This window comes from Ambystoma mexicanum, chromosome 11 (genome assembly GCF_040938575.1).
Source record: "Ambystoma mexicanum isolate Mex_15411 chromosome 11, UKY_AmexF1_1, whole genome shotgun sequence".
In the NCBI taxonomy this organism is placed as follows: domain Eukaryota; kingdom Metazoa; phylum Chordata; class Amphibia; order Caudata; family Ambystomatidae; genus Ambystoma; species Ambystoma mexicanum.
The window spans coordinates 20,323,759-20,350,585 of record NC_090934.1 but is presented as its reverse complement, the minus strand read 5'-3'; the positions used below and the strand labels follow the sequence as shown (position 1 = coordinate 20,350,585).

Here is a 26,827-nt window from a genome sequence, read left to right as displayed (position 1 = left end):
TGGAGACCTTCACGGTTCTCGTTCTCTAATCCCATGATAAGGATTGCAGCTGGACTAATATGGAGGGGTGGTTGAATGCGATATTCCCTTTTTTCTGGACCATTCTCTACAACTTTAATGTACGGCCTATTTTGGGGTGCTCATTGTTTCTTAAGATGTACAGGAATATCTTTTCAATGGAGGTACTACGCTTGAGAACATTGGAAAAGGGGTTAACAATAAGTGTTTTACCAGGACTGCTTCTCTGGGAGCAGCAATTATTACTAAGGCTGCTTGTTGGGATTATTTTTGTTGGTGTTATAATGATTGAATTACTAGGACAATCCCTTCTGCTTTTGGGTGTAACTGCTACTGGGGAATCCTTCGTAATCGCTTGAAGGGTCCACCCCATTTGGACTGGTTCGGCTTTGTGAATGTATCCTACTTTGCTTTCTTTTGATGACCGTAGACAATCTCGGACCTGGGATGATACTTCAGTGAGTGCTTCTTGTACTGGATGTCTGAGGTCTGGAGGTTCAGTATATGCTTTAATTCAATTTCCACAAGAGATTGCATCCTAGCAAATTAACAGATGAAGATGGGACTCCACATTGAAATGGAAATGTGTATAAATAAGCTTTGGGACACATCTAGAATACATCCAAAGCATATCTTATATGGGCGTTACATTTGCAGAATGGTATGTTACAGCTCCTGGTTTCCCAGGGGTACCTGCTGCTTGCTTTGTAATGTCGGACTCCCAGGCGCTGCTTCCTGCTAGTCAAATCCTTATTTTGATCCCTAAGCTGATATAGCGGACCTATTAGCTCTAGTATCTGTAAGACATGAGACCGACTTCCCTCCTGTAACACAACACATTGGGCCCGTCTTGATCAATGGGCATCGGGGGTCCGGGGGGGGGGGGGGACTTTGGATGAGGTAATCATCTCCCAGGCTCGCCTAGCAATCCCGTGTGGCAATAGGGGTGCTGTGTTGTCTGACATACATGCTGGTGGACCTGGATTCGTGAACTGGGACATGTCTGGGGGCATAGGTTGGAAAGTGTGTTGTGGCATTGTCTTTTTATAATGATTCTCCTGTTTACAATAGTTGCAAGCAGTAGGGCTTCCAAAACCTGTACCCTCAATAGTTTATTTCCCATTCACCATTTACTAATGTGCAATCACTTGTTCTGATATCTTGTGTAATATTTGTTGTTTGGCTTGATGTGACCATCCATTTGGTCTGCCCAACGTAGTCTTCAAAACAAAGATGGTTTTAATGCTGAAAATCGTTTGATATTTTCTACTTTTAAATTGCCTTCTAGCTTTACCAAGTCACTGCTGTACACCTATGTAGCTGTTCTAGGGATGCAATTTCAGCCAGCAAATCCAATCAAAGACTTTTAACCATTTAAATTTGAGACTGCCTGTATATACATTGACACCCTATTGTATGCTTTGAGTGAATCCCCGGTAATAGCTAATAAGCTTTTAGGCAAACTATTTATAGCCCCGGATTCTTCCGTCTTCTACCAGTGGTTGAGGGAAGCCCACATATTCACGTCTGGCTAAATTCAAACAGCCTCTAATAGCTGGTTTAGTATTTTATGAACCAGTGCATGATCTGAAATAATCGTCAGCAGAATAGTGGATTTTGATACGTAAGATGACCATTTATCTTGAATAAACATCAAATATAGTCTAGAGATGCGGAATGAGGGGGTTACAAAAAGTAGCATCTATTACTGTGCATGATGTGTCCGACCTACATCAACAAAATGTAGTTTAGAAGTTAAATTCAACATAACGATGGGTGCAATGCAAATCTAGGATTTGGGTCATCTAACTGACGATTAAGGATTGCCCAACAGTAGAAGTACAACACCCATTCCGAAAATAAATCTGTGAGCACTTTGGATAATCCCCCATTCGAGTAGGGACATTGAGTCATGTAATTTCATGAAAACGGTGGGTGTTGGTATTTCTGTGATGAACAGAAATGTCAATTTTGATTAAAAAAAAATGACTTAATGGCACACTTACAGATGGCACAGACATTCCCCAGAAAGGTGTCTGTACAGTAGAATAAAGACAAGAACGTGTGGGAATCCAGTTCATGCGAATGTGAACAAAGTGGGATGAGGGAACGAAACTAAAGACTTTCAAAGGTATCTTAATCTAATGGGGTGAGTGCTTCAAACTGAAGAGTACTGTACAAATATACCAAATGACATTAGTTCACATCACTGGTGGGAGTGGTGGGGCAGGTGGGGAGGCTGGGGGAAGACTATTCCCTCTGTTTAGTAGATGAGGTTTAAGCTAGTGCTAAAGAGACCCACGTTTGTGGTGGTTTTTGTGATGTGTAGCTGGTTCCAATGGAACAGGCAGAGTAGGGAGAAGGAACAAAAGCGAGAAAAGGCTCTGGGGGCAGGCGACAGTGAGGTAGAGTGCAGAGGAGGAACAAATGGAACGAGGTGGTGAGAAGACTGAGATGCTTTCTGCCAGGTAAAGCCGAGCAAGATATTGGATAGCTTTGCACACTGGGAGATGGAACTTCAAAAGGGGGCAGTTTTGCATGGAGAGCCAACCAGCATGTTGTCGGAAGGTAGAAGTGGGGGGATGATCTGGCTAGGTTGTACAGATTGTGGGAAGCAAAGTTGAATACTTTTTTCTAGAGGGAGGAAGGCCACTGAGAAGGCAGGAGTAGTAGTTAAGTGTACACATTTGGGGATTGTGTTTTTGTAGAGTGATTAGTAAAACAAATTGACATATTTTCCATGTATTGAGAGGCAGTGGTAGTGATGAATTGCAGTTGGGTGTCACTGAGGGGCCCAAGGTTGCCATCCTTGGGTGAAGGTCAGATGGGAAGGAGATGGGGAGCGGGCAGAGGTATAGATGGTGACGAGCAAAGGTGTAAGTACTGATCCTTGGGGGGTGGGGGGGGCACAAACGGGTAGACTGCAGAGATTGTGAGTTCTAGAAGATTATAAAGGATCTACATTCTAGAGGAGGAGAGCTAGACTACAACAGATTAGCGAAAGTCAGGAGGAGAGAAAGGAGTAGTCCAGTGTCAAAAGCGTTAGGGACAGGTATCTCAATAAGGATTTGATCAGCAGGAGCTAAGAGCAGCTCCTGAGTATCAGTCAGCATCCAGTAAGGAGGAGCTCTCTTTTGGAAACCAGGAGCTTGTACTAGCGAATCACTTATCTAACGTCCATGTTACAACCGTTTATCCAGCTGAGCCGGTCAAGTGGCACAGCGAGTAGAGCGCTCGCTCGCTTTGACACCCGTGCAGAGCCTGCTAACGCAGGTTCAAATCCTGGCGGGGCCAAACTCAGCCTTTCATCCTTCCGAGGTCGATAAATGAGCACCACACACGTGGGTAATAATAAGCAGCGCTCAGATACCTGAGGGTTCGTAGCGCTATATAAATGTCAAATTATTATTATTATTATGCACAACCAAACGGGAGTTCACTCTCCCCTACATGTGTGCTAATGCTTCTTTTTACACATTGTCTCAAACACAGAGATAATGTCAGGTAGATATGTTTGTATGGCTTCATTTGGCATGGGTAGTCAAAAGTAGCTCCTGGTACTTGTTTTCAAGCTAACCAGGCTCTTCTAGGCTACAAGCGGGAGCTAAATGGCTCCCGGCAATTTCCAACCTTGCATGGAGGTCCATATACAAGAGTTTTGGGTGATGAGCATTAGTGAGAAAGTTGGAGACCTGCATGAGTGCAGTCTCAGTGGAGTGCTTACTCGGGAAGCCAAATTAAAGTCGACCCAAAGCCATTATTGTCAATGTACTGAAGACCACCCACGCAAGGACCTTTTTGAATAATGGGTTAACGGGTCTATTTAGCTCTTTGCTATAGCCTAGTGGGCTTGAAATAGCCTAGTGGGCTTGTCATCAACGGCTACCAGGTGCTATATTTGGGTTCTATGGTGAACTAGTGCCATGCAAACATACTCAAGTGATGTTAACTATGTGTGTTTGGAAATGTGTTGAATTGAGCATTAGGACACATTCTAGTAGACATTCAGTCCTACTGGGTCATACCTAAAGGACGCAAAGTTGTAGTTTGCATCTCAGGTGGGAGTTACATTTGTCTTGCATTATAGAAGAGCTCCTGGCTCCCCACAGGTTGGTCCTGCTTACTAGGTGAGGGCCATATACCCAGGTGCTGCTTTGATCTGCTGTTAATAATTTCCTTCTTCCTACTCCTGCGTACAAGGTAAACGGGCGATCGGCAGAAGGTTTCTTCAAAAGTGGTAGGACAGTTGCAGACTTGAAGGAAGCAGAGGAGTGTCCTGTGGGAGAGCGTTTTAAGGAGCTCAGGACAGATGACTGGAACAAAGCTGATGATCGTTTGAGGGGGCAAACAGGTCGATCATAGTGCCAGATGGGAAACGGAATACGGGTGGGTAAGACCGAGAAGAGGGCTGCAGCTGTGTGAGAAACTTGGCGGTACTCCCATGCCTACTCCCCGGGGATCCTCTGCTCAGGTGGCCAGGGAAAGGTCATCAATTTTGGATCCCCCCACCCTGGGGGTGGACAAGCGAGGAGGATCATCTGAGTGGAGGGTGTTCGGGGATTGGGGCAGGAGAGCTGACAGGCAAGACATTGTATTCCCATTTTCCTGAAACTGACCTCCCTTACACCCCCTCTGCTTTTGTGGGCTATTGTGATTCTAGCCCCATGCAAACACCTACACTTCCCCTTCAGGCCATTAAAAGGAATAAGAAAAGAGACCCTGTCCCTTTAGGATCCACTCACACAAGAGCTAAAGGACGGGCATGTCCAAATAATTGGCTAATGGAAGGTCAGATAGGCTGCATTGACCACACACCTGCAGTCTGTGAATTTGCTGCAGGTGTATAAAAGGTGGGACATTGAGTAGTGCAGGGAGCAGCCGTGGGAGACACCGCAACAGGGAGGCTGCATGGCTGTGTCCTGCAGGGGATCCCCGACTTGCAAGGAACTGGTGTTCTGGAAGCGAGCAGCAAAGAGGCGGAGAGGAAACCAGCTGCGGGTGTCATGCCTGCTACATCTGGTTCTGCCAGATTGTCTCTAACAGAGCTGAAACACAGTTTGCGCATAGGACGGCAGCCAGACTGTTTTACTGGTTTATAGTGATTGCATCGAATGCCAAAGCATCTATAAAAAAAAAGCAATGAGAAAAGCATTTAATGCATTTTATTTTTTTAATGGGGGTTGGGGTCCACCCCAACCCCTGTTTTCTACCCCTTAAAACCCATCATAATTAAAATGAAACCTTTACCTTTGAAAAAATGTATTCAATGCTTTTTTTAGAAGCATTTTTTTCGATGCTTTTGGCATTCAATGCTTTGTATTCGATGCAATGACTGGATACCGTTTTACTTGCGTTGGAGATTACACGGAAGGTTGCCTTGGAGACAGCGTCCATGCCAAGGGTGTTGTGCTTAACGTCACATGATGCAGACGTTCTATGAACATCTGGGTGTAATTATAAAATCCAACACAGGCGGCACGCCAGTGCTTCTGATTTGCGTTTCCATCCTGAAGCTCCGCGTTCTTCCACTGGATACTTTGCTCTGATACTTTGTATCCAGTGATACTCTTTGTTCACCAGACTTTTTGTTTTCTCATCCATTTACACGGTGCCTTGCAGAGTCCTGTCGGGAGTCCTTTTTATTTTTATTTTTTTTAATTTTTATTGTGTTTTAACCAAAATTTGTTTTTTTACACATTGACAAGCATAAAAAAAACATTAAATCAGTTCATTGACTCTAATACATAATTAAAAAGAAATAAACATCCTAAGGCATTCATACATTCTTGGAAACAAAAGGAGGCCTTGTTAACGATGAGCAGAAATAAAATGTTGTCCCATAAATGCAGAGTATCTACAGAGTATCTCCAGTAAGCGTTGGAGAACAGAATCAATTTTACTTGTCAGGAAGGGGTGGGACCCAGTTTTATACACAATGAACCCAGTCTCCTGTAGGACTCTCAGAACATTCAGGGTTAATCCAGTCTCATGGCATGAGATCATTCGTTCCCAGAAACAATTTGACGAGACGATCCTGGGAACTAACAAAAGCTGCCAAGAACTTCACCCTGGCGTTCCACGTCCCCCTACAATACCTCAATATATGTTTGATCCTTAGCATCTGTACATTCCAGACATAAAGTTTGACCAGCCCCTCCTTGTCCCCATTTTTCTAGGACTGAACCAGTCCTTACCAAGTTGAGTCGTACTCGTAAGAAAATTCTGCCTCATTTTTACATCGGGGGCCTTTAAGTACCTAGGAAGATAGCCCTATTTTTTGCCGTATCTAGCGAATAGGGCAAAAGTTGTGGACAACTTTGCGTTGTCCCCTGTCTTAATCCAGTCCATTTGCATTAAAGCTTTTTTATATTTCATGGGATTAGTGATCAGTGTATGTTCGTCCTGATCACAATAAAGAAGAAGCTCGCCAAACTTTTTCCCTGAGAGCTCTTGGAGTACATGAGGTATCAAGATGCAGATGAGGCTGGAGATTTCATATAGTGAGTTTCGAATTGGGGCCTTAATTAACCTGAACAGGAACAAAAGCTTCCAGTCCATTTGGACTTTAAGAGCTCTCGGGTCCAATTCGTACCTCAATATGGCCATCGGCAGATTTTTGGGCAGGTCCAAGACCTGCCTCCAGATCACTGCTTCAATTTTCTGCCAATCTATGGACCAAAGTAACGGTTTGGCCTCAATGCCATAGAGTAGGACTGGTACCACTTTAGCTGAGTAGAATCTAGTTAACGGAGCAATGGAGAATTTAGAGAAAAAGACCCGACATCTTTATTTGTGATGTCAACTGTGAGCTTTTAGATAGTACCTCAATTTGTCTTAGCCCAATGGTGGGAACAGCATGTAATGTATATCCCAGGAATACTATTTTCCCTTACCACCGGAATTAACTGCCCACCAATTGACCATGGGGATCGTTCACCCCATGCTCCTTGATCTCCAAAAATGACCACTTTTGATTTCTCAGGATTGATGACAGTCATTTACTTTCATGTAATGTTCTTATGCTCTGAGAAGTCTCTGCTGCCCGACTGGTGTCTTGTCTAGCAAGACACTGTCGTCTGCATACATGAGCCATTTGATGGTTGTCGAACCCAATCTCGCACTGACCAGGGCTGCAGGATCAATCTCCTCCCCAAAGTCAGCAAGATAGAAGACGGAAGAGAAAACGTGCTACCATACAGCCTTGTCTGACCCCTTTATTCACTTTGATGTACTCTGATAGTTGGCCTTCTAGATCTAATCTAACTCTCACTATATTTTCATCGTGGAGATTCGCCAGGATGTCTGTCAGTGGCTTCGGGGCTCCCTGCTTGACCTGCTTGCCCCAAAATCGGTCACAGTGTACTAAATCGAATGCACTAGAGATTGATAAAAGCTCCGTACAGACTACCTGTGTTATTTTCTCCTTTTGTGAAAAAGAGGCCATAATTCTACCATTTAGTGAGGTAGAGAGTCCACGTCGAAAACCTGTCTGTTGCCATGGAGGTATGTTCTTCTCCTTCACCCAGGTTTCTAGTTCCCTCAATACTAAACCTGTAAAGAGTTTGCTCTCCACGTCCAGCAGCGTAATTGGCCGGTAACTAGCTGGGTTTTTCTGATCTCCCTTTTTGTAAATGGGCACTATTATGCCCGATTTCCAGGATCATTCTTTTAGCTAGAATTCCTTTAAAGAGAACGTATGCCCATAACTCGGCATCCTTTTTAAAGACTTGATATGTAAGGCCGTTTGGTCCAGCCGACTGTCGGGAGTCCTTTTCGTTCGGCTCTTAGCTTCCAGATCCATCAGGTGAGAATCATTGCCGCTTTCTTAGGAGTTCCTCACTCGCTGCCATTCTTTCAGACCGGGTTGTTATTCCTGCGTCGCCATCCGCGGAGAGCCCTTGCCACCTTCTCTGGAATTCTTCACGCTCCGCCAGTTATCCACCCGCGCCGCATGGGCATCCCGCGCCGCCATTAATTGTCAGCACGGGCCTCCTGGGAAACAACTTGCACTGTCTCGGCTTGATAGTCCAGTTCCCGGCCACTGTGTGTGTTGGTGTTTTCAGTCCTGCCATACCCTTGCTGTCATTATTTGGCTATCACCACGCAAAAGAGCACAAGTATTCCTGTCCTCTGGAATCTTATTATTTGTTAATGTTGGCAGGCTGCCTATTTTTCACTGCAATGCTAATTCCTCAGTTGTCTTTATTTCTTGGAACTCTGACGTCTGCTTGACCTTGTCGGACGCTTTCCAGCAGTTCACCTACCTGTTTCTAGTGCGTTCCTCCTGCCGTTCAGGTACTATCTCCATACTAACCTTCCTTTCCCCTGGTTGTTTATTTCTCTTCTACCCATTCCACATGCAACATTGGAAGTGGATCACAGTTTTTGCTGCTGGAAGACCACAACAGGTTAGTGTTGGTAGTTCTCAGATACAGTCAATTATTTAAAGTCCCGTTAGCATAGTTGGGTAGATACTGAATATTGTCTTTTTTTCAGCTTGGTGAATCGCTGTTTAATTTTCCATGCCCTTTCTATTGATTCACTTATCTAGCTGTATATTACTTAGCTAGAAGAATTCATCAATTGGAAGGCCCGTCTCTACTAAAGATCAAGAAATCTCTTGTTAATAAACCTGTTGAAAATGGAGGCCATAAGAACAGGGAAAAAATGTCTACCTAGCTCTAATCGACTTTTTGCACGCTTTCGACACTATTGATCGGGAGCTCTTATGGACAAAGATGCAGAACTGGGGCTGTCCAGCGAGCCTGTTAGCTGCCATTAAAGAACTCCATACTGCGACTACCATCAAAGTCCGACTAGATCAAAGTAGAACCTTAACGGACCCCATTAACGCCTATTGTGGCGTAAAGCAGGGTTGCCCCTTGGCCTCTATAATTTTCAGTCTGTTCCTGTCTGATATTGGCCTCACACTAGAAGGCCCTCGATCCTTCTCACCTAAAATCCATGGGTCAACACTAAGTTGGATGTTATATGCTGACGATCTGATCCTCTTGGACAGTACTCCGATTGGTCTTCAGAGAAAATTAGGTGCACTCCAAAGCTACGTGAACAATGGCTTACAAATAAACGTCAAGAGTGAAATGTTACTACAAAACCTACAAACAGGTCAGCATGGATTAAACAAATTTAAATGGCATCTTGGAACAGAATGTTTAAGCACAACTAAAATTACGCGATACCTTGGCATGCAAATCAGTTCAAATGTAAATGATGGGCCATTGGTGGAGAACGTCAAAACCAGATGCCGGCAGTTTGCGTGTCAAGCATCTGTACTGAACAAAAAATATGGGGAAGTTCTCTCTGAAGCCAGTAATAGTTTTATCAGCAGAAAGTCATCCCAGCGCTAATATTTGGAGCCGAGAATGCCTTTGGTTGCCCAGAAGATCTTTGGTCGACCTTGGAAAATATCTTCTGGGTAAAAGTTCTCCATCTACCCACTGGCACTCCTACAGCTTGTATTCGATATGAATGATGTCTAATTTTGATCTAAGAGTGAATCGGTTGGAACACCCTAACATTGTTCAGAAAAACCGTTATGAAGGATGTAAGTCCGCAGTTCAAAATTTTACATAATCCTGGAACTGGAAACCCAGAGTGTCTTATCATTATGGCATAAAATATGTGAGGACATTCTTGAAATGTATGTCACCGATGTGAAAACTCTTCAAGACGATCCAGATGCAGTAAAGAAAAAACTATGGGAACTGGACTGGATCCTAACTGGAGACAAAAGAAGATGCTTTGAATCGATGAAGGAAGTACCTAGCGAAGCAGAGTGAGCCTATTCCCAGATCCCAACAGTAGAACTATCTATCTGCGATTTCGCTTAAATCTGTTTAAGATAAAAGATATAACCAGTCACTGGATAGGGTCTGGTGTGACAAGCACAAAGTGTTGGTTATGTTTTTATCAATGAATAATCTTTAAAACAACTCGCGCTATTTTGCCGTGCTCTTAAAACATAAAGAACTATACGCCTAGCCCAATTGATGGAAGATTTCCCAACGAAAGATGCAGAAGAGTGGTGGCACCTAATGTTCTCCGGTGCAAACAAAAAACTAATCTTTGCACTGACTCTATTTCTGGCTGACCTAGAGAGATGCCTAGAAACACGGAATTGGAAGGCCCAGTGCCTTGACCCAGTGTGTCCCTCACCATCCCACCATTCACAAGATAAACCCGGCCCAGTGGTAATTTGAAAGCTTGGATAAACTTCAAAAACAGAGCGAGACGATGATACACACTGTTCGCAAGCCTGACATTATGTACACTCTTTTAAATGATGGAATGATGACATTGCCTTGTTTTTGTATTCTTATTTTTTAAAGGTTTGTATAAGCCTATAAAAATAATAATTAAAAAAAATCAAGATTCTGTCATAGTTGCAAACAACCTGGATCCTTTTTGTGATTCGAATGAGTGTATAACTGTATTCATAATATAACCTGACAGCAGGAGACTGACAAACCGGTACGCTACCACGTGCCAGACCAGATTCTCTGGGATGAGGAGGCGAGGGTGCCGTGTCTCCAGGGAGCCACTATGGTTAAAAAGGGAAGGCCGTGGACAGGGCCGACCTTCCCTTATGTAAGCCGCGTGTGTTCGTTCTACTGCCATTGCCAGGAGTGTGTTGAGGGGTAGGTGGTGAGACCCTGACCTCAGCTGCAGTGTTCTTGAAGCAGATAGCCTGGGAGCGCAACCGGAATCACTGCTGGTGAGTATGAAGTACAGGGAGACTCGCAATGTGATACGCGTGGCTAAATACTATGTAGCGAGAGTACGCTGAATGCAATAAAATCTATTGTTGCAGTCCTCTGTGAGGCATTCCGATAGTGTGGGCGGGGAAAGAAGAAACACCAAGAATCTAAATGATGGCACGGGAAGGGAAAACCCATAGTCCAGGCCTTCAAAGTGAAAGTACTGTATGCGGCATGACAAACTAATAGAATCTTGTGTGATACAAAGTTACTGAGTGATCACGTAAGGAAGATTACGTTGTCGAGTTTTAGTGGACTGAAATAAGGAAACTGTACCTCACACAGCTCTCCTCTGCATGTCAAAGTGCGAGCAAAGTGGGGCTGGAAATCGAGATGCACTGTGGGAGCCAGCAGAAGGCTGTACACAAGAAAGGAACAATTTTAAATGGCCAAAGCTAGCAAAGCCAAGCCTAGTGAACTGACAAGGAAGGGGCAGACCTAGGAGCCCCATCTTTCACGACCTGTAATGGGTGGACCGTCCGACACATGCGCCAAGGCCAGGTCGATCCTGACAGTGAAACACTGAGATGGAGAAGGAAACCCCAGAAGTGTTTGTGAATAACAGCTACACCCAAGAGCTGAGACATGGGGATGGGATCCCTGGGCCTAAAAGGTACTGTGGACATTGAGGGAAAAGACAAAGTGCTGCTTTCTGAGTTCAGGCAAGTGAAGCCTAAGACACTAGCGCAACATCTGTTTGTGCATCTGAGAAAACCAAATGGGAGGATTATGAAGCTGAGCAGAACCAGAACTGTGAGCTCTTAAGGTGCTGTGACATTTATTTGAATTGAATCCTGAAACCTTGCAGAACGTTACTCCCTGAGTGTCTGGATCTTGGGGAAGGGAGTTGCAGGGGAAGCGCATGAAAGACATTGTCATACGATTTTGCAGCACATATTTAGTTTGAACATTCCCGCACATTATTAGCATGAGAGGTAAGGGAAGTATAGGTTGTGACGGCGACAGCATTTTACTTTGGACCTTTTAGACAGACTGGCCTTGGATCCATGAGGGCAGGTTAGACTTCATCCTGAAGTTTTAAATAAAGTTTTTCCAACTGGATTTCTTCTGTCTTACTGTTGATACCATGTCTGTCTCCGTGTTTCATGAATCTTAAAGACAAAATAGTGAGCAAAAGCATTAGCAGAGGAAGGACGCAAAGGATATTGGATTGGGACGTGTGAGCAAAGATTGGAGTGTAGATGCAGGTTGGCAGGTGTGATTGTGAGATCAGGTTTGTGAAGGAGGAGGATTTGTCAGTGCAAGGCAAGGTTTTGTATGCTAGGAGTAGAGTGGGAGTTGGAATTTTTGCTAGTTTGCAGGCACAGTGCATGTTTTGTTTTTTAGGATCATGATCGTGAAGGCAGGAAGGTGTTAATGTGTGCAGGATAGCGTAAGTGCACAGCAAAAGTCAGAAAGGGCATGGTAAATGGAAGACTCATGAATTGTGGCGAGAGCACCTCGCATCACCAATATAAGGGGCAAGAGTTCTACTTGTGACTGGTGAGAGGAGGAGACGACAACATGTTAGGTTTAACAATGGAGTAGTGAGTTGAAAGCAGCTGGGGAGGAGAGGGTAGGCATGAGTGTCAAGGGTAGGGGTGACAGGGAAGGACTTTCTGCAAAAAAGCGGTTAAAAGTTCTGATTTGGGGAAGAGTGGGGCTCTAGTGTGCTATGCAGAAACACAAACCTACCTTTATGTACAGGGTATACCTTGTAGTAATGGTATTAATTATAGTAACGCCCCTCCTTTGCAAGATGAATGGAGCATGGTGCAACTGACCAATGCAAACCCCAGGTGTCCCCCCCCCCCCGATGAACAGAAGTGTCATGGATTTCTTGCAAAAATGCACAATTTACCCTCAGGCCCTGTGAGTGTTTAAGTCAAGTCTATGCCATTTTACGGGACTACCCATCCCCTCCACTCTGCAAATCATAAGCTTCTATTTCACATATATGTACATTTTTTTTATATTGCTCTGAATCAAAAACTGTGCAAGGGCTATGAAGGGTACACTATGGATAAAAACAATCCTGATCATGTTTAGGATTCTAGATTGGAGCCTGTCGACTTCAGGGATCTAGTCCACAGGGGCATTCATAGTGACCTCTGATAGACGAAGCAAGCTTTGCTCTCCTTGTCCATTTCACTGAGATCCCTGAGGTGAACTATGTGCCGGATTTGAAGCTACCTGCTACCTATCTGTAACTGCATCTTGTGAATGACGCCCACGTCCATTGTGTACCCCCCTGCGCCGGTGCCCTGTACCAGCATTGCACAGGGTGGAGAGAGGAGGCGGGAGTTAACTATGTACAACATCTGAAAATATACTGCACAAAATATACGGCCCCACCCTATCTCCGTGGAGTACTTCATTCCTCTCCCCAGCACCCTGGAGGAAGAACTGGCCTCCTGTCACCCACCCCAATTTCCCTCTCCTCACTGCCCTTTTCCCTTCCAGTGATTCTCCTGGCATAGGCAGGAGCTGCGTGTCTTGACAGTCTGCCAGAGCTGAAGCTCTTGTGCTGAGAAAGGCAGAGCAGCCCATGTCGCCGCAGGAACCGAAGCATTGATAAACTGACAAGAGCATGGCTCATACAGACAGGGGGGGCGGGCGGGCGGGCCACGGTTTATTCGGCCTGCTGCTTCTTCTCGCCTCTGGTTGCCTGGGGCCTAGGGAAGCAGATGAAAATATACTAGATCTGCTTGTTCTGATGTCATGCCAGAGAAAGTCCTAACTCTCTGCTGTTATCGTGGCAAGAAAATCAGCATTGTGAAAGCACAATTATTGCTAAAGGTTTCTTTTGGGAACCGATATTTTGGGCGTAGAGTTAGGTTTCGCCTCCAGTTAAAAAACCTGGGATGTATTTGTCATATCTGGGTAGCGAGGGCCAGGTAAGAGCTAAAGTGCAGGCAATGTTCTACTCATTAGATTGCTATGGCAGGTTTTGCCATATATTCCAGACCAAGATCACACAGCAGTGGCAGGGGCCTTAACGAATGCTCCCCTGGATTACTCTAATAGCCTGCTGATGGGCATCCCAGCTAAACAACTTCTAGACTCCAAAAGGCCAGTATGCGGGGGGTTGGTTTGCAGACTGGGTAAATCGGCTCATAAATCTCCATCTCGTCGAACACTTCACTGGCAAGCAGTTTAAGGTGGCCTGCCTTATCTTGAAATGTTTTTAGATGAATCGGCACTGCTTACTTTAGGGATAAGATTAGTCGCTATCCACCTTCCAGGTGCTAATGATCAAAGGACTAGCTGCTCTTGAGTATTCTTCATCTGTCTGTGTCAAGGGGGTGATATAAGATTTGCGGTTTTGGTCCAAAACTGTGGAATAGTATTCCAAGAGAGATTAGGGCACTGGACACACTTCATCAATTCCATAGGGCACTAAAAATGTTCCTGTTTAGATAATAGTATCGTCATGTGACAGTGACCACTCTTGCCTTTGAAACTGATTTTAGCTCATAGTCTAGTTTGTTTTTTAACTTACAGCTGCGCTGCTATACGGTTAAGTCTGTCACTAGCGTGTTATAAATATTCAAAATCAATGCACAACATGCTTAGTTTCATTTTGTTTCAGTAAAGGATAGACAATGAGTACAATATTCTGGACGTATGCCATCCTATAACTAAGATTCAGGTGCACAGAGAATTCACAAACTCCGTCTGTATACCTCTCCAGTACCCGTGAGTTATCCAAGGCAGAGATTTAAGAGTGAGTGCCAATAACAATATAGTCCCTGATTTATACCCCCTCGGAGTGGATAGAGACGTGGAAGTAATGATCAAACTCTGCCATCTGGGGATAATATCATACTGTACAATTGAAGAAAAGATTTGCGTTTATAGCTGTGAGAACCTAGATAGAGAATTGTTGTTGGACCAGATCGGAGATCCGGTTTGTATTCAATCTCGTAGAAAACTACATATGCCACAGAAGTGAAATGGCAAAATACATCCATATCCAGTTTATTAAGGATTGTAAATAATGCCATAAACCTTAATACAGTATGCAGCCATACACATCAGATCATTAAAACCATTGTAAAAGGATAAAAGCGTTCATACCATTTCAAACACTTAGTTTTACATTTCCTAGTTGAATGTTCAGATATGACTCTAGTGCAGACGATGCAGGAATATTTAGCAGCATCTTAAGGCCTAAAACGACGGGTCGCCATTTCTGAAATTTGGTAATTTTAAGTAGTTTTCCTACTCTGAGAATAAAAAGTGCAAAATAGTAAAAAGGGGTTAAGGTTTCCTAAGAGACTGTGTTGTGCTAGTAATTTAAGAGGGAGGCAACCTATTCTGAATCTGGACAGAAGAGGGCGAGATGTAGGATTAATGATCCATCATAAGGAAGAAGCAGGGCCACACATGGGTGCACAGGCCAAATAAACTGCCACTGCTCAAGTTTAAAAAAGTACTTTCCGGTGGAAAGTAATCAAACCATTTAATCTGGTAATATTCTGAGAACTGGACCAAGCTGCCAAATGACCAAGAGAGCCCAGTAAAAGACGTTCTGGTCTTCAGCCACGTGAGGTGAGATGGAACATCACTAGATTGTAAAGCATGGCAATAGGGATCCTACTTGGCTTTTGTTGACCTGTCACAGGCCTTTGACAGTGTCAGCAGAGCCAAACTGTGGGTTAGATTTCCACCTATGAGTTGCCCACCATCAAAATGTAAGTTCGGACTCTTAATACATTCAGACGGGGAAATCTGGATTTGTTTGGATGCTACAGGTGCCCTGTCTGAACCCATAGTTACTAACCGTGGGCTACGCCAGGGTTGTGTGTCGGCACCAACGCTTTTTAACCTGTGCTTGGCAGATCTGGGTACAGCTCTGGCTTGTTCCAATTCTTAGCCTCCGAAGCGGGGCCCTTTTTCCATCTGCCGCTACTACGCCATGACGTAGTTGTATAAAAACAAACATGTAAAGGCCTACAACACACTCGCATCCTTGCACAATAACGACTTAAAAATGAACTCCTCAATAACAAAAATACCTATCTTGAAATTGGGGAACAAGAAAAAGATCAAATCTAAGTGGTACATTAACTTGGAACTGGTAGATATTTTGGACAGCTGGAAATACTTGAGGGGGGGTTACTGTAATAATCTAACTTCAGGGGTCTTCTTGGGCTTCTTAAATATACTGTTACATAGTTACATTAAGCTACATATAAGGATAACCACTGGGTCCCATCACCCAGGCTCACAACAGTTGCTATTGAATGTAATAATCGCCAGAAGTTAACACTTAGAACTTCAATCTTTATCCCTAATCTTTGCCTCACAACTGAGGAAATTGATGCCAAATAAGGGACATTTTCCATCCTTCCTCATGTTCACTTTAAAGAAAAGATTGTGCCCAGACTTTGGGTGCAGAAACAAGGTTGTCGAAAATTGGATGGCAGAGTCCAAGGACCTCTATGGAGACATGCTCAAAATATGCCTAGAGGCGTACCAGTCCAAGTTTTACGATGCAAACTGGGTTTAAAATCCTTGCAGGCGCACGTAGATTGGGAAGTACTGCTCTTATTTCACAAAGGGTTCAATCCTCGACAAAACGTTCCTTTTGAGACGCTTCGCGAATTAAAGGATCTACAAACTTGCGCAGTTTTAAACCTTTGGAGGAAAAAAAGTATTCTTAATAATAAACATGTTGGATATTAATGAACAAGAACTGGTGGATGTACTTCTGAGCCAACAAAATATTCACCTAGAGGGATTGGATTAATACAATAACTGAAAATATGAATTATAAATAGTGAGAGCTGGGAAAACGTACCTGTATATCTTAGGAAGTCTCAAAATGGACGTTGGAGGTACAACTTCCTAAGACTAAGAAGGAATCTCCACCCACTCATATACATTTGACAGATCCTCTCCTGTTTTTGGGGAGACACTGAAATGGAAACCCTTAAACATCTAATAATGAATTGCTTCTCCCTCCAATCTAAGCAAACGATCGATTTTGAGAGCGTTTCAGCTACATGCCTCATGAGATCTGTCGTACCGTTATAAGCAGTGAATTTCTGACTCTGAATTGCAGTCATAAGTCATACCAGATGTTTTAAAGCTATAAGAATATTAGTAAGGACAATTTAAGTATTTTGATAAACATAGAAAATTGTTTTTAATATGTTTTCTTTACATCATGTGATTTGCGTTTGTTATATATTGTGAAAGGTTTTATCAAACCGTAACAAAAATAAAATAAATTGCTGCTTTTTTTGCCTCTTGTCATAGGGCAATTATATTTATCCCCATCGCAACTCCGACCAAGTGGGTGAACAGCGATGACGTCCCTTGAGTAAAGAGGGCCGAGCTCCAAAGGGATGTTCTATATTGAAGTAGAGCATGAAGCGCCCAGAACATGCGTGAGAAAATGATTCTGCCTCATTGTATTGAGTCAGCATTACATATAGACCACACCTCAGCAGGTATTGTTAATATCAATTTGAAGACCACGGGGCAAATCAAATGATTGCCCCAGCAATCTGAGGCGATGAAGTGGGTAGCATGGAAATCCACTTTGTTACTGTAGGTCAAACTAGTTGTAAATCAGACTCCCAAATATGTGACTGATTGCAATTTTGGGAGAGGTTTATTATGTATAAAGAATTTTGACATTGCTTTTTCTCTACCTAGTAACACACATCGCGCCAGATTAATTACAATTAGTTAGAAACTCTCTACCTTCCTTATAATCTACAAAACATGTTATTAGCTGTTGCAGGTCTTTGGGGGTCTTTGCTACGAAATATGCATTGTCTGAATGCAAAAATACTGGGCAACCTCACGCTGATATCCAGGGTATATCAGCGGTAAGGTCAAACAGAACCTCAGGGAGCGAGTTCATGTATACATTTAACAAGGGTGGGTAGAACACAACCTGGCCCCCTCCCCTTTTTTGTAACTGGTACAGAACGTTCTGCACATGCTTCTTAAGTGGACTGCACTGAGGTGCTCAAGTGAAGGTTCTTCAGTGTCTGGCAGATGTAAACCGCAATACTCGGTTCCATAAGTTGGGTCTGGGTACATGGCCAAAAGCGGGCAGACGGTCCATAAAGGCAACATAAACCGGAACCTTGTATCCATGAACATATATCGAAGGAGCAAGAGATATATTAAGAATGTGTAGCGCCGTACCAAAGTCATCTTGAAAACCATATTGAAAAGGTGTTGCCACTAAGCCACGCCGAATCGAAGTATAAAATAGGGTTGTGATATGGCAGCCACCGCCGCAGCTGGCAGGGCTGATGGTGCAACATCTCCCGCAGCTGTCATAGGAGGACACACCGCCAGCAACGCAGCAGTAGTGGTTGTTGACGGAGGGCCTTGTGAGGTTCACATCGAGGCCACAATAGCGGTTGATATATTAGCTGCCCTCGAGGTGGAAGTGTCGGGATCTACAGCAGGGACGCCACGCCAGTCACGGGCGTTGGCCACAGAGGTGGAAAGGCGGTCAGGCCCGACACTGCTTAACAGCATGCCAACTCGGCATAAGTTAGGCTCCACCAATACCCTGCATCACAAAAGGAACTAGAAGGGAGAATGCAGAGGGACCGTTTCTTACCAGGACATTTCATACAGCAAAACCCCACAGGCAGCTTGTGAAGCAAAAATGGGATCAGGAACTGCTGTTTTCTACGTGTGGATAGGTGGGAACTTCCTGGGCCATTACCCAATCGGGGGTGGGCAGGGGCTTTAAAGGAACGGCCTGTAATTACAGATTCATTCATTATTTTGCCTGCCTCTGACAGAGGGTGTGGAAAGAGCATCATTTCACCTGGACATATTAAGAAGTGATTCCAGACCGAAGGAGGAGAAGAGCCCTAAAAGGAGGAGCTAGAAGAAGACTTGCAGATGAAAAGCACAGCAGAGAAAAAGACTGCAATGAGGTTAATTGTAGTTTAAAAGAACAAGAAATAACCATTTGGCTACCACTGTGCTCACTCAGGCTTATTTGTGAAGCCACATCCCCACAAGGTTTGTTTTTAAAATACCGGGCTGTTGATCTTAAGTGATGGCATATCATAAACCAGTAAACCATAAACCGCATCCGGGAAGTGCACGGAAGGGCTGTTGGGCTGTTGGGCTGGTGAGCGGGTGGAGGGACGTAATTTAGACTAAAGCTTTGCGTCTATCATTGGAAGAATAGGATCCGCCTTGAATTGTGAATTTATTACTGTTGTACCTTTTCTGTGGGGCAATTTGTTTTTTGTTGTGGGGTAGGTGAAATGGTTACCCGCTTGCGTAGCGGGCATATTGAAACTTTATCCTCCACCAAAGTGTCTGAGATCAAAAGTCAAAGGGATGACACAGATAATGCGAATATCGCACAGCTTGTTCAATCGATCAAGAGATCAAAGGTCCCAATTTACAAATCTGAAATGATGCCCGTATCAAAGGGCAAAGGAACTAATACCCAAGTCAACATTAGAAAAAGCTTTCCAAGTATGCTTGAGGTTGACGACAGCACCACTCTTGGTGCGATACAAGAGCTACCCGCAGGTTCTTCGTCTGATGTGTCGATCTTGGCTCCTGTTGTCCTCAATGAGTTAGAGAAGATAATTTTACTTTCGGCTTTGCCATCAACCCCTGTCACTGCTAGAATAGGCTGTAAGGACAGAGTTCACTTACATCTTGAACCCCTAAACGCACCAACGATATCTACGCAGGAAGTTGAATATCACGCTAACACGACTGTCCTAACTAAAGAAGACAAAGAAAATAAAATTTCGGCGGGTACAGAGTTGAACTTAGCTTCTTCTCCTGAGCCTCATAAATGCATTCAATTCATTTCCCCAGTTTTGAACCATGCTACATCTTCTCACATTGAAATACAGCCTGACGGGCAACCTATTTCTGCTGATATTGGGCAAGGCATGCATCAAGGAGCTAACTTAAACACTCTATCAGAGGATTTACAGCTCTTTGAAACCTCATTTCCAGTAATTTCACGCATATTAAATTTACTAGATCGCGGTCATGATTATACACATTACGAGCTTCGCGACATAAAAACGACACAATCAGCAATTTTAGCTAAATTGAATAAACTTGAGGGATTTATCTTTGCTGAGAACTATAAAAAAACAAGGAGGATGTATCTCCCCAGTTTCGGCTACGAACACCTGCCTTTCAAGAGCTACTCCAACCGAATCAGCAACCACACTAACTGACTCGGTGAACAGTTCTGTTCGTCAACCTCAAGTATGTCAATTCCCTCAATCATATGCACAAGTGCTTAATGCACCGAAGCCAAACAATTCAATTCAAATTCCTACATTTTCTCAACTCTGTCAGACGGTGGCTACTCACGCAGAAAAGATCGACCAACTGCTATTTTTTAATCAAACTAATGAGGGACCTTCAAACTCACCAACTAGCCCCTATGATAATGCTATCAATGACCCCAATCTCTCACAACCCGATAGTCCTACAGCATTGATTGCACTCTTTGACCAGCCCTTTCTGAATGAAATCCAAAGAGCTGATCCCCAAGTGTGTGAGGAGGAGAATGTGGCTATTACTCCTCAAACTCAGTTTGCCTCACGTAAAGAAAAAAGACGATACATACGTGCTATGAACAGACTTAAAACTCGTAAGGCTGCCGAAGCTCAAAAAATTCGAAATCAAGAAAAAACAAATAAAGGCTAAGTTCTTTGCGGTGGTCGACAATACGAATAGAACGTTAAACGATATGCATTATATCGCAAGTGAGGGCCTGGAATTTACTCCTAAATGCACACCCCATATTGACCTAGGAATTGACATAGAGGAATTAACTAATGAAAGTAAAATTGCATTACAAGCTCAACCTAGCATGACTAGAACTGGGGAAAAAACTTGACTTCAGCAGCATCTTGCTCAATAACTAACGATGAACGGGCTACAGTCGTATTACCATCTACGAGCACTCGGCAAACCCTTTTATCGACTTTCTATAAACTTATTTCGAATAAAAAAACTAATCTAAGTCCAAAACACTTGAGTTCCAGTCCTGGAGACGGTGTAAACCGTCTCGAGAACAAAATTCCTGATAAAATCACTTTACCAGCGAATCTTCAGGAATGTGAAATGGAACGCTTCAGTAATCAAAACTCCCATTCAATTGAAGAAAGTATAACCAGAGAATCTTCAAATGAGAAAAACAATGTAGTCTCTCCTCACCAATTTAACAAGAATCCGACTCTTGAGATCTGCCTAAAATCGGACAACAAGGTGGGTGCGGAATCAAAGAATGATGGAAATAATTTGTGCACTAAAGACGACTTGTCTGAAAACACACAGCTCTCTTCGATCCTAGGATGGATCAGTTCTCCTGAAATAAATGGTGAAAAGAGCTTAAACAGATCTTTTATGCTTCACACATTTCAGATAATTCCTGCACTTAGAACCTTAGCTTCTAATGACATCATGTGGATTACTCTTCCATCTATTAATAATTACAGAATGGTGTTTCAAGTGCAATCAACAATCATTGCAGAATTAATTTGGGCTCATAAAAGGGAACTAAAAATGTTAAGACTGGCTGTGTATTCCCTAGTCTCCATTGACGAAGCTAAGGTATTCAACGAGACTCCTCTTGTATTAATCCGAACTCCTGAAGCGGTGTCATCTAGCACCACAACCTTGATAAACCCAGAAGCTTCTGTAATAGCACAACTGGCAGCCATTTCCAACACTACAAAAGATTGGTCCTGGGTGACATTGATGTTAAACGCTAGGGCAGAACAAAAAACATTGCCCTCATAGTAGCTATACTGGCCTCAAGGTGATGTCATGGAACTCATGCGGTAGCAGGAATCTATTAACTTGGGCAAACAGAGTCCCATGCCCGCTGGACTACAATATCATCTTATGCCAGGAAACTATGTCACACAGGCAAATTCAGCTCAATGGCTACTCCTCTTTTCAAATAGAAGCTAAACTTGGGGTAAAAGGGAGACCGTCAGGGGGGATTGCAGTCTTTATAAGTAATCGACTTCAATTCTCTACAATTATGCAACAGAAAACGCAGGGTTTTGTAGCTGTGCTTATGGAGATGGTAACAGGTAATTGTGATATTTTTTTGTTAATATCAATATACTTTAATCCTCTTCAGATGTCGATAGACACTCTATTGGAAAATCTCCAGAGGTTATTTTGTGTGATATTTCCCAAGTATCCTGAATGCAAATTTATCTTAGGGGGGGATCTCAATGCGGATTGTATGAGGTACATCGATCCACTTGAGAATCCACACAGGAAGCATTACTTATCTCCTGTGATCATGAGAGGGGAATTAATCCACCATTTTTTGTGCCAATGGGATATTGTACTAATTCCATTTAAGCAGCAAGGCTGTGGTTATACCTGGAAGCGAAATCTTATGACTTCTTGTATTGACTATTTTGCAATGACGAAGGAACTAGCAATGCTATCTAGTGAAGTTGTATGCACAACTTTGGAGCTTAGCGATCATGTACTATTACATTTACTAATTCAAATACCTACTCCTACGCTGCAAAATGATCCCGCCCATATATTTATTGAAGGAGATCGGCCCGGGGCCTCCTTGAGGTGGAATCCTCTGATCTGTAACAGACTAAATATGAGGATTGCAATGCGGTTTCATGACTTGGTGAAATCGTGCTTTTCTATTGGCACTAATTCTTTGACCTCTTGTGAAATCACGCAAATCATCAACGCTGCAATTATCGACTTAATGCACATCTACAAGTCTCCTTATAAACAAAGTGAGAATTTGAGAAATGCATCCACTAATACTATTAGAATGTTGGTTAAAAAAAGAATGCTGATCTCGGGCTCTTAAAAAGTTGTCAACTTGGAGAATCAGAATACCAAAGTCAGAATTTTTTTTTTTTTTAAACAAATGTCATAATAGCATTAAGAGTCATAGAACGTACCTACACAATCATACTAATCAAGAAATGATTAAGAGCTTATGTCGAAATGATAGACGATCAATCTGGGCACTTCTTAGAGGTGACGATGACGTTGTGAGATGCAATCAATCCTCTAACATCTCTGAGGAGGTTTGGACTGTATATTTCAAAACCAAGTTTGCGCTTCCGACAAGATTTGTGAACCACAGGTACTACAATTAAGATCTGAAAGGATTCAATGGATGGTCATTGGAGGATATAATATGGGGAATTAAAAAACTAAAAAACTCGAAAGCTCCTGGCCATGACTGTATTCCGCCCTGTGTTCTAAAATCGAATTCTGAATTGTGGGGGCCTTTGCTGAAAATTCAATTCAACGAGATCTGTGCAACAACTATTATGCCCAGCTCATGGCTGAAATCAATTATAGTGCCTATTTACAAAAAAGGCCCAAAAAATGAACCCAATAGCTTTCGACCTATTGCTCTTATCGACTCAGGGGCGAAAGTATTTGCCATTTTATTGCTTTAAGAACTCAAAGTATATATACAGAAAAACGCCCATCTTATCAAAATTTCAAATTGGTTTCCGTGCCGGTATGGGCACTGCTTTAAATGCAACTGTCTTAGCTCATTTGCTTAGGCAAACTAAATTATCCAACTCGGCTACTTTATATATGGCATCGGTTGACCTTTCTGCCGCCTTTGATTGTGTGGTGCGTTCTATTTTGTGGGGAAAGCTCGAGACGATGGGTATTCCTAAGTATATTATTTAATTGATTGCAAAATTACATCAAGATACATCGTATATGGTACGAGTAGACGGCACTGGTGCCACCACGCAACCAATTCCCACGGAGGTCGGGGTTAAACAGGGCTGCAACTTGGCGGCGACCCTGTTTAACCTCTACCTCTGTGACATCGAACATATTTGGAAAAGCGAAATCTGCTATCCCGCCAAGTTGGGGCATCTTAGTTTCCAATGGATGGCATTTGCTGACGATGTGCTGATATTCGATCAAACGCCATTTGGGCTCCAGAATAAATTGCACATTTTTTCAGAATACCTATATAAACATAATCTTCAATGTAATGAAAACAAATCAAACATACTAATATTCAAAAATCTGAAAAGAAAGAAGTATTCTGTTAAATGGTCAATTGATAGTCATGAAATTAACATTGCTTCGAACTTGAAATACTTGGGTTATGATGTTTCAGACTCTAATTCAAAAAAACTATGGAGGAAAAATTTAAACTCACAGATTCCGGTACTGGGATCCCAGATGAGGATAGTGTATGCTAAATACTGCAAATTCTCTATGGGACCACTGTTTGAGTTTTACCTCCTAAAAGTTGAGGCTATCCTGTTGTATGGGCTAGACTTATGTTTGGTGGATATTGAGGATATCCTCGATCAGATTCAGGGCCTTTTATGGAAGACTACGTTGAGAATTTCCAACTCTCTTCCAAATTGTATACTAAGACAAGAGCTTGGTTTAACTGCCCTATCCGCTAGATTCCAGTGGAGACAGCTATCTAACCTTGCCAAGATGTTATATCCACCAGTAAATTCATTATACGAGGATTTTGGTATAATGCTTCGTACAGGAAATCCAGCATCGGTTGGAATGTTCCTTCGGCGCATGACTAAAATTCTTGAACTGCTTGCCTTAAAACCCACTGATCTCGAATTTCGTTATTCATATGGTTAAAAAGCGCTTATTCGAATACGATTGGGCAAAAACGTTGAATGAAATGGCTACAAAAAAATCGTACTTGGAAGCTACTGTTTTTGCTGCAACTAGGACTCCACGAAGAACTTATTTGATGAAATTTCCATCTAGTAAATTACGCAATTTATATCTAAGATTCAAGTTGAACCAATTACATACCTTAGACAAAACTGCAGTATGGAATAAGATTGGTGATAATGGTTGTTCAACTTTGTCGATTCTGTGTTGATGGTACTACGACTGAAACACTCAAACACTTGATACTGGAATGCCATTTCTTTGAGGTATTGCGTTCCGACTCCTTCGGAACCCAATTTTTTGGAAACACCCTTAACTCCAGGGAATGGTGTTGGAAAACACTTATGTGGGGTGTTTCTCTCAAAAATAATTTGGCATTGACACAATTCTTGGTTAAATTGGAACAAGAACTAGATGCTAAACACTAGGTGAATCCCAAATACGATGTGATGACTCTGAACCTATGAATCTCAATTGTGCTATAATGAATTCACCTTGATTGTAAACAACGCATTATATATGAAATACAGCAAGAATTGATTTCTCTCGAGGGATGGAACGGTTTATAGATAATGTCTTGCATTTTTTTCTGTAGGAATATATAATCATGTCATATATTGCTAAGATTTTACTTGATATGAAATATTATCGAAATTTTTCTCTAATTGTAACAAAACACAATGTATATTTTTATGTTGTAACAGTTTGTTCATCAAACTAATAAACAACTTTTATATTAAAAAAAAAAAAAGTTATTCAGACATGGATTACTCCTGCAACCTGTTTGTGGGGCATCCGCATTGTCTGTGACAGGTGATGGTTCAAGACCTTATGTAGGTGCCTCCAAGAGATTGTCATACGTAAGCTGTTGATGCTTTAGGAAAAGTATTGCTAGGAACTTCATTCGAGTGGAATTGAAGCCTAGATCTCTTTTAGTGAATGCAAAACTTTATTGAAGTTTCTCATATGCTATAAAACATCAGGCATTTATAAATATAAACCAGCCACTGCTGGGTTTACTGAAATCCCATACATGCATTAAGCTTGACAATCCTTGCCTTCAAGCTTTGCGGAGAGGCGTTGAATCTCATGAACGACATTGTCCTTGTAATTCTCTTCTATGGCGCTGATAAGTTTCTCGTTATTTTCCATGCAGTCAGTTTGTACATTTACCTTTTTCCTGGGGACATAGAGCGCTGGGAGACTGTGAGGCCTGTTGGGGGGTGGTGATGGTAAAGGAGTGGGCTGCTAGTAGTAGAAAGGCATGGCTTTAATCCTTGGCTGGATGGATTCTAGATCAGCTTCAAAGAGAATTGTAGAAATGTGTAGCTTGCATGAAGGGAAGCTGTTATCTGATGGCATTACATGGAGAGACGTGTGATCGCAGATAGAAGTGGCGTGGGCTTAAGATGTGCCGAAGCTGACCTTTCTAGTTGCCTCAGTTTGCAAGGAGTTTTGCAGAGCCAGCTGAATACATGTGTCTGGGCCATTCTTACTCTGAAAGGTAAGACAGAACAGATTCCATAGGCGGTGGCCTGGCTATATGTCATGATCTCTGCTTCCAAAAGGTCAGGGTTTTCCCAACTCCCTTGGAAGCAGATCCATAACCCAGGTTCCGAGGGCCAACCAGTCCCAATTGGGACCTTTTGGACCCAGTCCTGGCGCCAGTGGCACCAGGCTCATAAATATGCCCAGTCCCAGCGCTGGAAGCGCCGGGCTCATAATGCTTGGGTGGACTTACCTGCAGCAGACCATGCTGCTTACTTGCCTGCCAGTTGAGCCTCTGATCCTCTTCTGTTTGGAACTACTTTTCCTGTTGGGTGGGGCAGGAGCCACTCCCTAGATTTAGAACACTGGAACTCTTCTGGAAAGCAGGAACTCTTTTCTTACCTAGGCGTGGCTGTGGAAGGAGACACCTAAGCACTACAGGAGGCTATTTAAACCACACCCGATGGATGAATCTTGCTTTGCGTTATTCTGCATCCTCTGCAGCAGAACGCTCATCGTGTCTTCTGCATCTGATCCTGGGCCTAAGGAAAAAGGCTTACCATCCTGAATCCAGTCTTCAGCAACACCTATAAAGACAAGAAAGAACAGGTTAGCATTACGGTCTTCAGTGACAGCTCTTCACTTACCTGGTCCATCGGCTGTCACCAACGCCTCGCGCTGCATTCCGGCATCTGAAAGACAAAAGCTTACCAACTCTTCGCACGCTCCGGAGGCCTTCGGCACTGCATCCCGCATCTGAAAGACAAAACAAGGTGCGTTTAAAGACATTGGGGAACTTTAATACTCACATGCCATTACTCCTTTCCACATCTAACCCAGTGGGTATTCCGGCACCCTGCAGCCGCTCCGAACTT

At 43.0% G+C, this 26,827-nt stretch overlaps 1 protein-coding gene across 1 annotated transcript in view; it reads left to right on the top strand.

Annotated features, from left to right (window-relative positions):
* NDUFS5 (NADH:ubiquinone oxidoreductase subunit S5) overlaps window positions 1-26,827 on the top strand; it is a 127,400-nt gene that overhangs the window by 34,209 nt on the left and 66,364 nt on the right. The window lies entirely within an intron of this gene.